This window comes from Siphateles boraxobius, unplaced genomic scaffold (genome assembly GCF_051911475.1).
Source record: "Siphateles boraxobius isolate OS27281-9 unplaced genomic scaffold, OSU_SipBor_1 22, whole genome shotgun sequence".
Taxonomy (NCBI): domain Eukaryota; kingdom Metazoa; phylum Chordata; class Actinopteri; order Cypriniformes; family Leuciscidae; genus Siphateles; species Siphateles boraxobius.
Window position 1 is genome coordinate 13742397 of NW_027508833.1, and position 14413 is coordinate 13756809.

The following is a 14413-nucleotide window of genomic DNA, read 5'->3' on the forward strand; positions in this document are numbered from 1 at the left end:
GACTTGACGACTTTTTAACATCAGAAAGAGTCTTTAAGGACATCACGTAGCTTTTAGACCTTAGGTTGGCCCTCTGAGGAGAAAAAACGTTCAAAAGGTCCCATATGTACTACTGTCTGGCGGACTTGACTTGACTTTTTAACACCAGAAAGTGTCTATAAGGACATCATGTAGCTTTTAGACCTTCTGTGGACCCTCTGAGCAGAAAAAACGTTCAAAAGGTGGAGTACTGTATGGCGGACTTGACTCGACTTTTTAACATCAGAAAGAGTCTATGAGGACATCATGAATCTTTTAGACGTTCTGGGGACCCTCTGAGGAGAAAAAAGTTCAAAAGGTCCCATGTGGACTACTGTCTGTCGGACTTGACCTGACTTTTTAACATTAGAAAGAGACTTTTAGGACATCATGTAGCTTTTAGACCTTCTGGGAACCCTTTGAGGAGAAAAAAAGTTCAAGATATCCCATATGGACTATTGTCTGACGGACTTGACTTGACTTTTTAACATCAGAAAGAGTCTATGAGGACATAATGTAGCTTTTAGACCTTCTGGGGACCCTCTGAGCAGAAAAAAAGTTCAAAAGGTCCCAAATGGACTAGCGTCTTGCGGACTTGACTTGACTTTTTAACATCAGAAAGTGTCTATAAGGACATCATGTAGCTTTTAGACCTCCTGGGGACCCTTTGAGGAGAAAAAAAGTTCAAAATGTCCCATGTGAACTACTGTCTGGTTAACTTGACTTTTTAACATCAGAAAGAGTCTATGAGGACATAATATAGCTTTTAGACCTTCTGGGAACCCTCTGAAGATAAAAAAAAGTTCAAAAGGTCCCATATGGACTACACTCTGGCGGACTTGATTTGACTTTTTAACATCAAAGAATCTATGTGGACATCATGTAGCTTTTTTGACCTTCTGTGGACCCTCTGAGGAAAAAAAAGTTCAAAAGGTCCAATATGGACTACTTTTTGGCGGACTTGACTTTTTAACATCAGAAAGAGTCTATGAGGACATCATGTAGCTTTAGACCTTCTGGGGACCCTCTGAGCAGAAAATAAGATCAAAAGCTCCCATATGGACTACTCTCAGGCGGACTTGACGACTTTTTAACATCAGAAAGAGTCTTTAAGGACATCACGTAGCTTTTAGACCTTCTGTTGGCCCTCTGAGGAGAAAAAACGTTCAAAAGGTCCCATATGTACTACTGTCTGGTGGACTTGACTTGACTTGACTTTTTAACACCAGAAAGTGTCTATAAGGACATAATTTAGCTTTTAGACCTTCTGTGGACCCTCTGAGCAGAAAAAACGTTCAAAAGGTCCCATATGGAGTACTGTGTGGCGGACTTGACTTTACTTTTTAACATCAGAAAGAGTCTATGAGGACATAATGTAGCTTTTAGACCTTCTGGGGACCCTCTGAGCAGAAAAAAAGTTCAAAAGGTCCCAAATGGACTAGCGTCTTGCGGACTTGACTTGACTTTTTAACATCAGAAAGTGTCTATAAGGACATCATGTAGCTTTTAGACCTTCTGGGGACCCTTTGAGGAGAAAAAAAGCTCAAAATGTCCCATGTGAACTACTGTCTGGCGGACTTGACTTTTTAACATCAGAAAGAGTCTATGAGGACATAAAGTAGCTTTTAGACCTTCTGTGGACCCTCTGAGCAGAAAAAACGTTCAAAAGGTGGAGTACTGTATGGCGGACTTGACTCGACTTTTTAACATCAGATAGAGTCTATGAGGACATCATGTAGCTTTTAGACGTTCTGGGGACCCTCTGAGGAGAAAAAAGTTCAAAAGGTCCCATGTGGACTACTGTCTGGCGGACTTGACTTGACTTTTTAACATCAGAAAGAGTCTATGAGGACATAATGTAGCTTTTAGACCTACTGGGGACCCTCTGAGGAGAAAAAAAGTTCAAAAGGTCCCATATGGACTACTGTCTGGCAGACTTGACCTGACTTTTTAACATTAGAAAGAGTCTTTAAGGACATCATGTAGCTTTTAGACCTTCTGGGAACCCTTTGAGGAGAAAAAAAGTTCAAAATGTCCCATATGGACTACTGTGTGGCGGACTTGACTTGACTTTTTAACATCAGAAAGAGTCTATGAGGACATAATGTAGCTTTTAGACCTACTGGGGACCCTCTGAGGAGAAAAAAAGTTCAAAAGGTCCCATATGGACTACTGTCTGGCAGACTTGACCTGACTTTTTAACATTAGAAAGAGTCTTTAAGGACATCATGTAGCTTTCAGACCTTCTGGGAACCCTTTGAGGAGAAAAAAAGTTCAAAATGTCCCATATGGACTACTGTGTGGCGGACTTGACTTGACTTTTTAACATCAGAAAGAGTCTATGAGGACATAATGTAGCTTTAATACCTTCTGGGGACCCTCTGAGGAGAAAAAAAGTTCAAAAAGTCCCATGTGAACTACTGTCTGGCGGACTTGACTTTTTAACATCAGAAAGAGTCTATGAGGACATAATGTAGCTTTTAGACCTTTTGGGAACCCTCTGAGGATAAAAAAAGTTCAAAAGGTCCCATATGGACTACTCTCAGGCGGACTTGACGACTTTTTAACATCAGAAAGAGTCTTTAAGGACATCACGTAGCTTTTAGACCTTCAGTTGGCCCTCTGAGGAGAAAAAACGTTCAAAAGGTCCCATATGTACTACTGTCTGGCGGACTTGACTTGACTTTTTAACACCAGAAAGTGTCTATAAGGACATCATGTAGCTTTTAGACCTTCTGTGGACCCTCTGAGCAGAAAAAACGTTCAAAAGGTGGAGTACTGTATGGCGGACTTGACTCGACTTTTTAACATCAGATAGAGTCTATGAGGACATCATGTAGCTTTTAGACGTTCTGGGGACCCTCTGAGGAGAAAAAAGTTCAAAAGGTCCCATGTGGACTACTGTCTGTCGGACTTGACCTGACTTTTTAACATTAGAAAGAGTCTATGAGGACATAATGTAGCTTTTAGACCTTCTGGGAACCCTCTGAGGATAAAAAAAGTTCAAAAGGTCCCATATGGACTACTCTCAGGCGGACTTGACGACTTTTTAACATCAGAAAGAGTCTTTAAGGACATCACGTCGCTTTTAGACCTTAGGTTGGCCCTCTGAGGAGAAAAAACGTTCAAAAGGTCCCATATGTACTACTGTCTGGCGGACTTGACTTGACTTTTTAACACCAGAAAGTGCTATAAGGACATCATGTAGCTTTTAGACCTTCTGTGGACCCTCTGAGCAGAAAAAACGTTCAAAAGGTGGAGTACTGTATGGCGGACTTGACTCGACTTTTTAACATCAGAAAGAGTCTATGAGGACATCATGAATCTTTTAGACGTTCTGGGGACCCTCTGAGGAGAAAAAAGTTCAAAAGGTCCCATGTGGACTACTGTCTGTCGGACTTGACCTGACTTTTTAACATTAGAAAGAGACTTTTAGGACATCATGTAGCTTTTAGACCTTCTGGGAACCCTTTGAGGAGAAAAAAAGTTCAAAATATCCCATATGGACTATTGTCTGGCGGACTTGACTTGACTTTTTAACATCAGAAAGAGTCTATGAGGACATAATGTAGCTTTTAGACCTTCTGGGGACCCTCTGAGCAGAAAAAAAGTTCAAAAGGTCCCAAATGGACTAGCGTCTTGCGGACTTGACTTGACTTTTTAACATCAGAAAGTGTCTATAAGGACATCATGTAGCTTTTAGACCTTCTGGGGACCCTTTGAGGAGAAAAAAAGTTCAAAATGTCCCATGTGAACTACTGTCTGGTTAACTTGACTTTTTAACATCAGAAAGAGTCTATGAGGACATAATATAGCTTTTAGACCTTCTGGGAACCCTCTGAAGATAAAAAAAGTTCAAAAGGTCCCATATGGACTACACTCTGGCGGACTTGATTTGACTTTTTAACATCAAAGAATCTATGTGGACATCATGTAGCTTTTTGACCTTCTGTGGACCCTCTGAGGAAAAAAAAGTTCAAAAGGTCCAATATGGACTACTTTTTGGCGGACTTGACTTTTTAACATCAGAAAGAGTCTATGAGGACATCATGTAGCTTTAGACCTTCTGGGGACCCTCTGAGCAGAAAATATGTTCAAAAGCTCCCATATGGACTACTCTCAGGCGGACTTGACGACTTTTTAACATCAGAAAGAGTCTTTAAGGACATCACGTAGCTTTTAGACCTTCTGTTGGCCCTCTGAGGAGAAAAAACGTTCAAAAGGTCCCATATGTACTACTGTCTGGCGGACTTGACTTGACTTGACTTTTTAACACCAGAAAGTGTCTATAAGGACATAATTTAGCTTTTAGACCTTCTGTGGACCCTCTGAGCAGAAAAAACGTTCAAAAGGTCCCATATGGAGTACTGTGTGGCGGACTTGACTTTACTTTTTAACATCAGATAGAGTCTATGAGGACATAATGTAGCTTTTAGACCTTCTGGGGACCCTCTGAGCAGAAAAAAAGTTCAAAAGGTCCCAAATGGACTAGCGTCTTGCGGACTTGACTTGACTTTTTAACATCAGAAAGTGTCTATAAGGACATCATGTAGCTTTTAGACCTTCTGGGGACCCTTTGAGGAGAAAAAAAGCTCAAAATGTCCCATGTGAACTACTGTCTGGCGGACTTGACTTTTTAACATCAGAAAGAGTCTATGAGGACATAAAGTAGCTTTTAGACCTTCTGGGAACCCTCTGAGGATAAAAAAAGTTCAAAAGGTCCCAAATGGACTACTCTCAGGCGGACTTGACGACTTTTTAACATCAGAAAGAGTCTTTAAGGAAATCACGTAGCTTTTAGACCTTCTGTTGGCCCTCTGAGGAGAAAAAACGTTCAAAAGGTCCCATATGGACTACTGTATGGCGGACTTGACTGGACTTTTTAACATCAGATAGAGTCTATGAGGACATCATGCAGCTTTTAGACCTTCTGGGGATCCACTGAGCAGAAAAAAGTTCAAAAGGTCGCATATGGACTACTCTCTGGCGGACTTGACTTGACTTTTTAACATCAGAGAGAGTCTTTAAGGACATAATATAGCTATTAGACCGTCTGGAGACCCTCTGAGCAGAAAAAAAGTTCAAAAGGTCCCATATGGACTACTGTCTGGCGGACTTGACTTGACTTTTTAACATCAGAAAGAGTCTATGAGGACATAATGTAGCTTTTAGACCTTCTGGGGACCCTCTGAGGAGAAAAAAAGTTCAAAAGGTCCCATATGGACTACTGTCTGGCAGACTTGACCTGACTTTTTAACATTAAAAAGAGTCTTTAAGGACATCTTTTAGTTTTTAGACCTTCTGGGAATCCTTTGAGGAGAAAAAAAGTTAAAAATGTCCCATATGGACTACTGTCTGGCGGACTTGACTTGACTTTTTAACATCAGAAAGAGTCTATGAGGACATCATGTAGCTTTTAGACCTTCTGTGGACCCTCTGAGCAGAAAAAAAGTTCAAAAGGTCCCATATGGACTACTGTCTGGCGGATTTGACCTGACTTTTTAACATCAGAAAGAGTCTATGAGGACATCGTGTATCTTTCAGACCTTCTGGGGACCCACTGAGGGGAAAAAATGTTCAAAAGGTCCCACATTGACTACTTTCTGGCGGACTTTACCTGACTTTTTAACATCAGAAAGAGTCTTTAAGGACATCATGTAGCTTTTAGACCTTATGGGGACCCTTTGAGGAGAAAAAAGTTCAAAATGTCACATATGGACTACTGTCTGGCGGACTTGACTGGACTTTTTAACATCAGACAGAGTCTATGAGGACATAATGTAGCTTTTAGACCTACTGGGGACCCTTTGAGGAGAAAAAAAGTTCAAAATGTCCCATATGGACTACTGTCTGGCAGACGTGATTTTTTAACATCAGAAAGAGTCTATGAGGACATCATGTAGCTTTAAGACATTCTGGGGACCCTCTGAGCAACAAAAAAGATCAAAAGGTCCCATATGGACTACTGTCTGGCGGACTTGACTTGACTTTTTAACATCAGAAAGAGTCTATGAGGACATCATGTAGCTTTTAGACCTTGCGTGGACCCTCTGACCAAAAAAAAAGTTCAAAAGGTCCCATATGGACTACTGTCTGGCAGACCTGACTTGAATTTTTAACATCAGAAAGAGTCTATGAGGACACCATGTAGCTTTTAGATCTTCTGGGGACCCTCTGAGCAGAAAATAATTTCAAAAGCTCCCATATGGACTACTCTCAGGCGGACTTGACGACTTTTTAACATCAGAAAGAGTCTTTAAGGACATCACGTAGCTTTTAGACCTTCTGTTGGCCCTCTGAGGAGAAAAAACGTTCAAAAGGTCCCATATGTACTACTGTCTGGCGGACTTGACTTGACTTGACTTTTTAACACCAGAAAGTGTCTATAAGGACATCATGTAGCTTTTAGACCTTCTGTGGACCCTCTGAGCAGAAAAAACGTTCAAAAGGTCCCATATGGAGTACTGTATGGCGGACTTGACTCGACTTTTTAACATCAGATAGAGTCTATGAGGACATCATGTAGCTTTTAGACGTTCTGGGGACCCTCTGAGGAGAAAAAAGTTCAAAAGGTCCCATGTGGACTACTGTCTGTCGGACTTGACCTGACTTTTTAACATCAGATAGAGTCTATGAGGACATCATGCAGCTTTTAGACCTTCTTGGGACCACTGAGCAGAAAAAAAGTTCAAAAGGTCCCATATGGACTACAGTCTGGCGGACTTGACTTGACTTTTTAACATCAGAGAGAGTCTTTAAGGACATAATATAGCTATTAGACCTTCTGGGGACCCTCTGAGCAGAAAAAAAGTTCAAAAGGTCCCATATGGACTACTGTCTGGCGGACTTGACTTGACTTTTTAACATCAGAAAGAGTCTATGAGGACATAATGTAGCTTTTAGACCTACTGGGGACCCTCTGAGGAGAAAAAAAGTTCAAAAGGTCCCATATGGACTACTGTCTGGCAGACTTGACCTGACTTTTTAACATTAGAAAGAGTCTTTAAGGACATCATGTAGCTTTTAGACCTTCTGGGAACCCTTTGAGGAGAAAAAAAGTTCAAAATGTCCCATATGGACTACTGTGTGGCGGACTTGACTTGACTTTTTAACATCAGAAAGAGTCTATGAGGACATAATGTAGCTTTTAGACCTCCTGGGGACCCTCTGAGCAGAAAAAAAGTTCAAAAGGTCCCAAATGGACTAGCGTCTTGCGGACTTGACTTGACTTTTTAACATCAGAAAGTGTCTATAAGGACATCATGTAGCTTTTAGACCTTCTGGGTACCCTTTGAGGAGAAAAAAAGTTCAAAATGTCCCATGTGAACTACTGTCTGGTTAACTTGACTTTTTAACATCAGAAAGAGTCTATGAGGACATAATATAGCTTTTAGACCTTCTGGGAACCCTCTGAAGATAAAAAAAGTTCAAAAGGTCCCATATGGACTACACTCTGGCGGACTTGATTTGACTTTTTAACATAAAAGAATCTATGTGGACATCATGTAGCTTTTTGACCTTCTGTGGACCCTCTGAGGAAAAAAAAGTTCAAAAGGTCCAATATGGACTACTTTTTGGCGGACTTGACTTTTTAACATCAGAAAGAGTCTATGAGGACATCATGTAGCTTTAGACCTTCTGGGGACCCTCTGAGCAGAAAATAAGTTCAAAAGCTCCCATATGGACTACTCTCAGGCGGACTTGACGACTTTTTAACATCAGAAAGAGTCTTTAAGGACATCACGTAGCTTTTAGACCTTCTGTTGGCCCTCTGAGGAGAAAAAACGTTCAAAAGGTCCCATATGTACTACTGTCTGGCGGACTTGACTTGACTTGACTTTTTAACACCAGAAAGTGTCTATAAGGACATAATTTAGCTTTTAGACCTTCTGTGGACCCTCTGAGCAGAAAAAACGTTCAAAAGGTCCCATATGGAGTACTGTGTGGCGGACTTGACTTTACTTTTTAACATCAGAAAGAGTCTATGAGGACATAATGTAGCTTTTAGACCTTCTGGGGACCCTCTGAGCAGAAAAAAAGTTCAAAAGGTCCCAAATGGACTAGCGTCTTGCGGACTTGACTTGACTTTTTAACATCAGAAAGTGTCTATAAGGACATCATGTAGCTTTTAGACCTTCTGGGGACCCTTTGAGGAGAAAAAAAGCTCAAAATGTCCCATGTGAACTACTGTCTGGCGGACTTGACTTTTTAACATCAGAAAGAGTCTATGAGGACATAAAGTAGCTTTTAGACCTTCTGGGAACCCTCTGAGGATAAAAAAAGTTCAAAAGGTCCCAAATGGACTACTCTCAGGCGGACTTGACGACTTTTTAACATCAGAAAGAGTCTTTAAGGAAATCACGTAGCTTTTAGACCTTCTGTTGGCCCTCTGAGGAGAAAAAACGTTCAAAAGGTCCCATATGGAGTACTGTATGGCGGACTTGACTGGACTTTTTAACATCAGATAGAGTCTATGAGGACATCATGCAGCTTTTAGACCTTCTGGGGATCCACTGAGCAGAAAAAAGTTCAAAAGGTCGCATATGGACTACTCTCTGGCGGACTTGACTTGACTTTTTAACATCAGAGAGAGTCTTTAAGGACATAATATAGCTATTAGACCTTCTGGAGACCCTCTGAGCAGAAAAAAAGTTCAAAAGGTCCCATATGGACTACTGTCTGGCGGACTTGACTTGACTTTTTAACATCAGAAAGAGTCTATGAGGACATAATGTAGCTTTTAGACCTTCTGGGGACCCTCTGAGGAGAAAAAAAGTTCAAAAGGTCCCATATGGACTACTGTCTGGCAGACTTGACCTGACTTTTTAACATTAGAAAGAGTCTTTAAGGACATCATGTAGTTTTTAGACCTTCTAGGAACCCTTTGAGGAGAAAAAAAGTTAAAAATGTCCCATATGGACTACTGTCTGGCGGACTTGACTTGACTTTTTAACATCAGAAAGAGTCTATGAGGACATCATGTAGCTTTTAGACCTTCTGTGGACCCTCTGAGCAGAAAAAAAGTAAAAAAGGTCCCATATGGACTACTGTCTGGCGGATTTGACCTGACTTTTTAACATCAGAAAGAGTCTATGAGGACATCGTGTATCTTTCAGACCTTCTGGGGACCCACTGAGGAGAAAAAATGTTCAAAAGGTCCCACATTGACTACTTTCTGGCGGACTTTACCTGACTTTTTAACATCAGAAAGAGTCTTTAAGGACATCATGTAGCTTTTAGACCTTATGGGGACCCTTTGAGGAGAAAAAAGTTCAAAATGTCACATATGGACTACTGTCTGGCGGACTTGACTGGACTTTTTAACATCAGAAAGAGTCTATGAGGACATAATGTAGCTTTTAGACCTACTGGGGACCCTTTGAGGAGAAAAAAAGTTCAAAATGTCCCATATGGACTACTGTCTGGCAGACGTGATTTTTTAACATCAGAAAGAGTCTATGAGGACATCATGTAGCTTTAAGACATTCTGGGGACCCTCTGAGCAACAAAAAAGATCAAAAGCTCCCATAAGGACTACTGTCTGGCTGACTTGACTTGAATTTTTAACATCAAAGAATCTATGTGGACATCATGTAGCTTTTAGACCTTCTGGGGACCCTCCGATGAGAAAAAAAGTTCAAAAGGTCCCATATGGACTACTGTCTGGCGGACTTAACTTGACTTTTTAACATCAGAAAGAGTCTATGAGGACATCATGTAGCTTTTAGACCTTGCGTGGACCCTCTGACCAGAAAAAAAGTTCAAAAGGTCCCATATGGACTACTGTCTGGCAGACCTGACTTGAATTTTTAACATCAGAAAGAGTCTATGAGGACACCATGTAGCTTTTAGATCTTCTGGGGACCCTCTGAGCAGAAAATAATTTCAAAAGCTCCCATATGGACTACTCTCAGGCGGACTTGACGACTTTTTAACATCAGAAAGAGTCTTTAAGGACATCACGTAGCTTTTAGACCTTCTGTTGGCCCTCTGAGGAGAAAAAACGTTCAAAAGGTCCCATATGTACTACTGTCTGGCGGACTTGACTTGACTTGACTTTTTAACACCAGAAAGTGTCTATAAGGACATCATGTAGCTTTTAGACCTTCTGTGGACCCTCTGAGCAGAAAAAACGTTCAAAAGGTCCCATATGGAGTACTGTATGGCGGACTTGACTCGACTTTTTAACATCAGATAGAGTCTATGAGGACATCATGTAGCTTTTAGACGTTCTGGGGACCCTCTGAGGAGAAAAAAGTTCAAAAGGTCCCATGTGGACTACTGTCTGTCGGACTTGACCTGACTTTTTAACATCAGATAGAGTCTATGAGGACATCATGCAGCTTTTAGACCTTCTTGGGACCACTGAGCAGAAAAAAAGTTCAAAAGGTCCCATATGGACTACAGTCTGGCGGACTTGACTTGACTTTTTAACATCAGAGAGAGTCTTTAAGGACATAATATAGCTATTAGACCTTCTGGGGACCCTCTGAGCAGAAAAAAAGTTCAAAAGGTCCCATATGGACTACTGTCTGGCGGACTTGACTTGACTTTTTAACATCAGAAAGAGTCTATGAGGACATAATGTAGCTTTTAGACCTACTGGGGACCCTCTGAGGAGAAAAAAGTTCAAAAGGTCCCATATTGACTACTGTCTGGCAGACTTGACCTGACTTTTTAACATTAGAAAGAGTCTTTAAGGACATCATGTAGCTTTTAGACCTTCTGGGAACCCTTTGAGGAGAAAAAAAGTTCAAAATGTCCCATATGGACTACAGTGTGGCGGACTTGACTTGACTTTTTAACATCAGAAAGAGTCTATGAGGACATAATGTAGCTTTTAGACCTTCTGGGGACCCTCTGAGCAGAAAAAAAGTTCAAAAGGTCCCAAATGGACTAGCGTCTTGCGGACTTGACTTGACTTTTTAACATCAGAAAGTGTCTATAAGGACATCATGTAGCTTTTATACCTTCTGGGGACCCTTTGAGGAGAAAAAAAGTTCAAAATGTCCCATGTGAACTACTGTCTGGCGGACTTGACTTTTTAACATCAGAAAGAGTCTATGAGGACATAATGTAGCTTTTAGACCTTCTGGGAACCCTCTGAGGATAAAAAAAGTTCAAAAGGTCCCATATGGACTACTCTCAGGCGGACTTGACGACTTTTTAACATCAGAAAGAGTCTTTAAGGACATCACGTAGCTTTTAGACCTTCGGTTGGCCCTCTGAGGAGAAAAAACGTTCAAAAGGTCCCATATGTACTACTGTCTGGCGGACTTGACTTGACTTTTTAACACCAGAAAGTGTCTATAAGGACATCATGTAGCTTTTAGACCTTCTGTGGACCCTCTGAGCAGAAAAAACGTTCAAAAGGTGGAGTACTGTATGGCGGACTTGACTCGACTTTTTAACATCAGATAGAGTCTATGAGGACATCATGTAGCTTTTAGACGTTCTGGGGACCCTCTGAGGAGAAAAAAGTTCAAAAGGTCCCATGTGGACTACTGTCTGGCGGACTTGACTTGACTTTTTAACATCAGAAAGAGTCTATGAGGACATAATGTAGCTTTTAGACCTACTGGGGACCCTCTGAGGAGAAAAAAAGTTCAAAAGGTCCCATATGGACTACTGTCTGGCAGACTTGACCTGACTTTTTAACATTAGAAAGAGTCTTTAAGGACATCATGTAGCTTTTAGACCTTCTGGGAACCCTTTGAGGAGAAAAAAAGTTCAAAATGTCCCATATGGACTACTGTGTGGCGGACTTGACTTGACTTTTTAACATCAGAAAGAGTCTATGAGGACATAATGTAGCTTTTAGACCTACTGGGGACCCTCTGAGGAGAAAAAAAGTTCAAAAGGTCCCATATGGACTACTGTCTGGCAGACTTGACCTGACTTTTTAACATTAGAAAGAGTCTTTAAGGACATCATGTAGCTTTTAGACCTTCTGGGAACCCTTTGAGGAGAAAAAAAGTTCAAAATGTCCCATATGGACTACTGTGTGGCGGACTTGACTTGACTTTTTAACATCAGAAAGAGTCTATGAGGACATAATGTAGCTTTTAGACCTTCTGGGGACCCTCTGAGCAGAAAAAAAGTTCAAAAGGTCCCAAATGGACTAGCGTCTTGCGGACTTGACTTGACTTTTTAACATCAGAAAGTGTCTATAAGGACATCATGTAGCTTTTATACCTTTTGGGGACCCTTTGAGGAGAAAAAAAGTTCAAAATGTCCCATGTGAACTACTGTCTGGCGGACTTGACTTTTTAACATCAGAAAGAGTCTATGAGGACATAATGTAGCTTTTAGACCTTCTGGGAACCCTCTGAGGATAAAAAAAGTTCAAAAGGTCCCATATGGACTACTCTCAGGCGGACTTGACGACTTTTTAACATCAGAAAGAGTCTTTAAGGACATCACGTAGCTTTTAGACCTTCGGTTGGCCCTCTGAGGAGAAAAAACGTTCAAAAGGTCCCATATGTACTACTGTCTGGCGGACTTGACTTGACTTTTTAACACCAGAAAGTGTCTATAAGGACATCATGTAGCTTTTAGACCTTCTGTGGACCCTCTGAGCAGAAAAAACGTTCAAAAGGTGGAGTACTGTATGGCGGACTTGACTCGACTTTTTAACATCAGATAGAGTCTATGAGGACATAATGTAGCTTTTAGACGTTCTGGGGACCCTCTGAGGAGAAAAAAGTTCAAAAGGTCCCATGTGGACTACTGTCTGTCGGACTTGACCTGACTTTTTAACATTAGAAAGAGTCTATGAGGACATAATGTAGCTTTTAGACCTTCTGGGAACCCTCTGAGGATAAAAAAAGTTCAAAAGGTCCCATATGGACTACTCTCAGGCGGACTTGACGACTTTTTAACATCAGAAAGAGTCTTTAAGGACATCACGTATCTTTTAGACCTTAGGTTGGCCCTCTGAGGAGAAAAAACGTTCAAAAGGTCCCATATGTACTACTGTCTGGCGGACTTGACTTGACTTTTTAACACCAGAAAGTGTCTATAAGGACATCATGTAGCTTTTAGACCTTCTGTGGACCCTCTGAGCAGAAAAAACGTTCAAAAGGTGGAGTACTGTATGGCGGACTTGACTCGACTTTTAAACATCAGAAAGAGTCTATGAGGACATCATGTATCTTTTAGACGTTCTGGGGACCCTCTGAGGAGAAAAAAGTTCAAAAGGTCCCATGTGGACTACTGTCTGTCGGACTTGACCTGACTTTTTAACATTAGAAAGAGACTTTTAGGACATCATGTAGCTTTTAGACCTTCTGGGAACCCTTTGAGGAGAAAAAAAGTTCAAAATATCCCATATGGACTATTGTCTGGCGGACTTGACTTGACTTTTTAACATCAGAAAGAGTCTATGAGGACATAATATAGCTTTTAGACCTTCTGGGGACCCTCTGAGCAGAAAAAAAGTTCAAAAGGTCCCAAATGGACTAGCGTCTTGCGGACTTGACTTGACTTTTTAACATCAGAAAGTGTCTATAAGGACATCATGTAGCTTTTAGACCTTCTGGGGACCCTTTGAGGAGAAAAAAAGTTCAAAATGTCCCATGTGAACTACTGTCTGGTTAACTTGACATTTTAACATCAGAAAGAGTCTATGAGGACATAATATAGCTTTTAGACCTTCTGGGAACCCTCTGAAGATAAAAAAAGTTCAAAAGGTCCCATATGGACTACACTCTGGCGGACTTGATTTGACTTTTTAACATCAAAGAATCTATGTGGACATCATGTAGCTTTTTGACCTTCTGTGGACCCTCTGAGGAAAAAAAAGTTCAAAAGGTCCCATATGGACTACTTTTTGGCGGACTTGACTTTTTAACATCAGAAAGAGTCTATGAGGACATCATGTAGCTTTAGACCTTCTGGGGACCCTCTGAGCAGAAAATAAGTTCAAAAGCTCCCATATGGACTACTCTCAGGCGGACTTGACGACTTTTTAACATCAGAAAGAGTCTTTAAGGACATCACGTAGCTTTTAGACCTTCTGTTGGCCCTCTGAGGAGAAAAAACGTTCAAAAGGTCCCATATGTACTACTGTCTGGCCGACTTGAATTGACTTGACTTTTTAACACCAGAAAGTGTCTATAAGGACATAATTTAGCTTTTAGACCTTCTGTGGACCCTCTGAGCAGAAAAAACGTTCAAAAGGTCCCATATGGAGTACTGTATGGCGGACTTGACTCGACTTTTTAACATCAGATAGAGTCCATGAGGACATCATGTAGCTTTTAGACGTTCTGGGGACCCTCTGAGGAGAAAAAAGTTCAAAAGGTCCCATGTGGACTACTGTCTGTCGGACTTGACCTGACTTTTTAACATCAGATAGAGTCTATGAGGACATCATGCAGCTTTTAGACCTTCT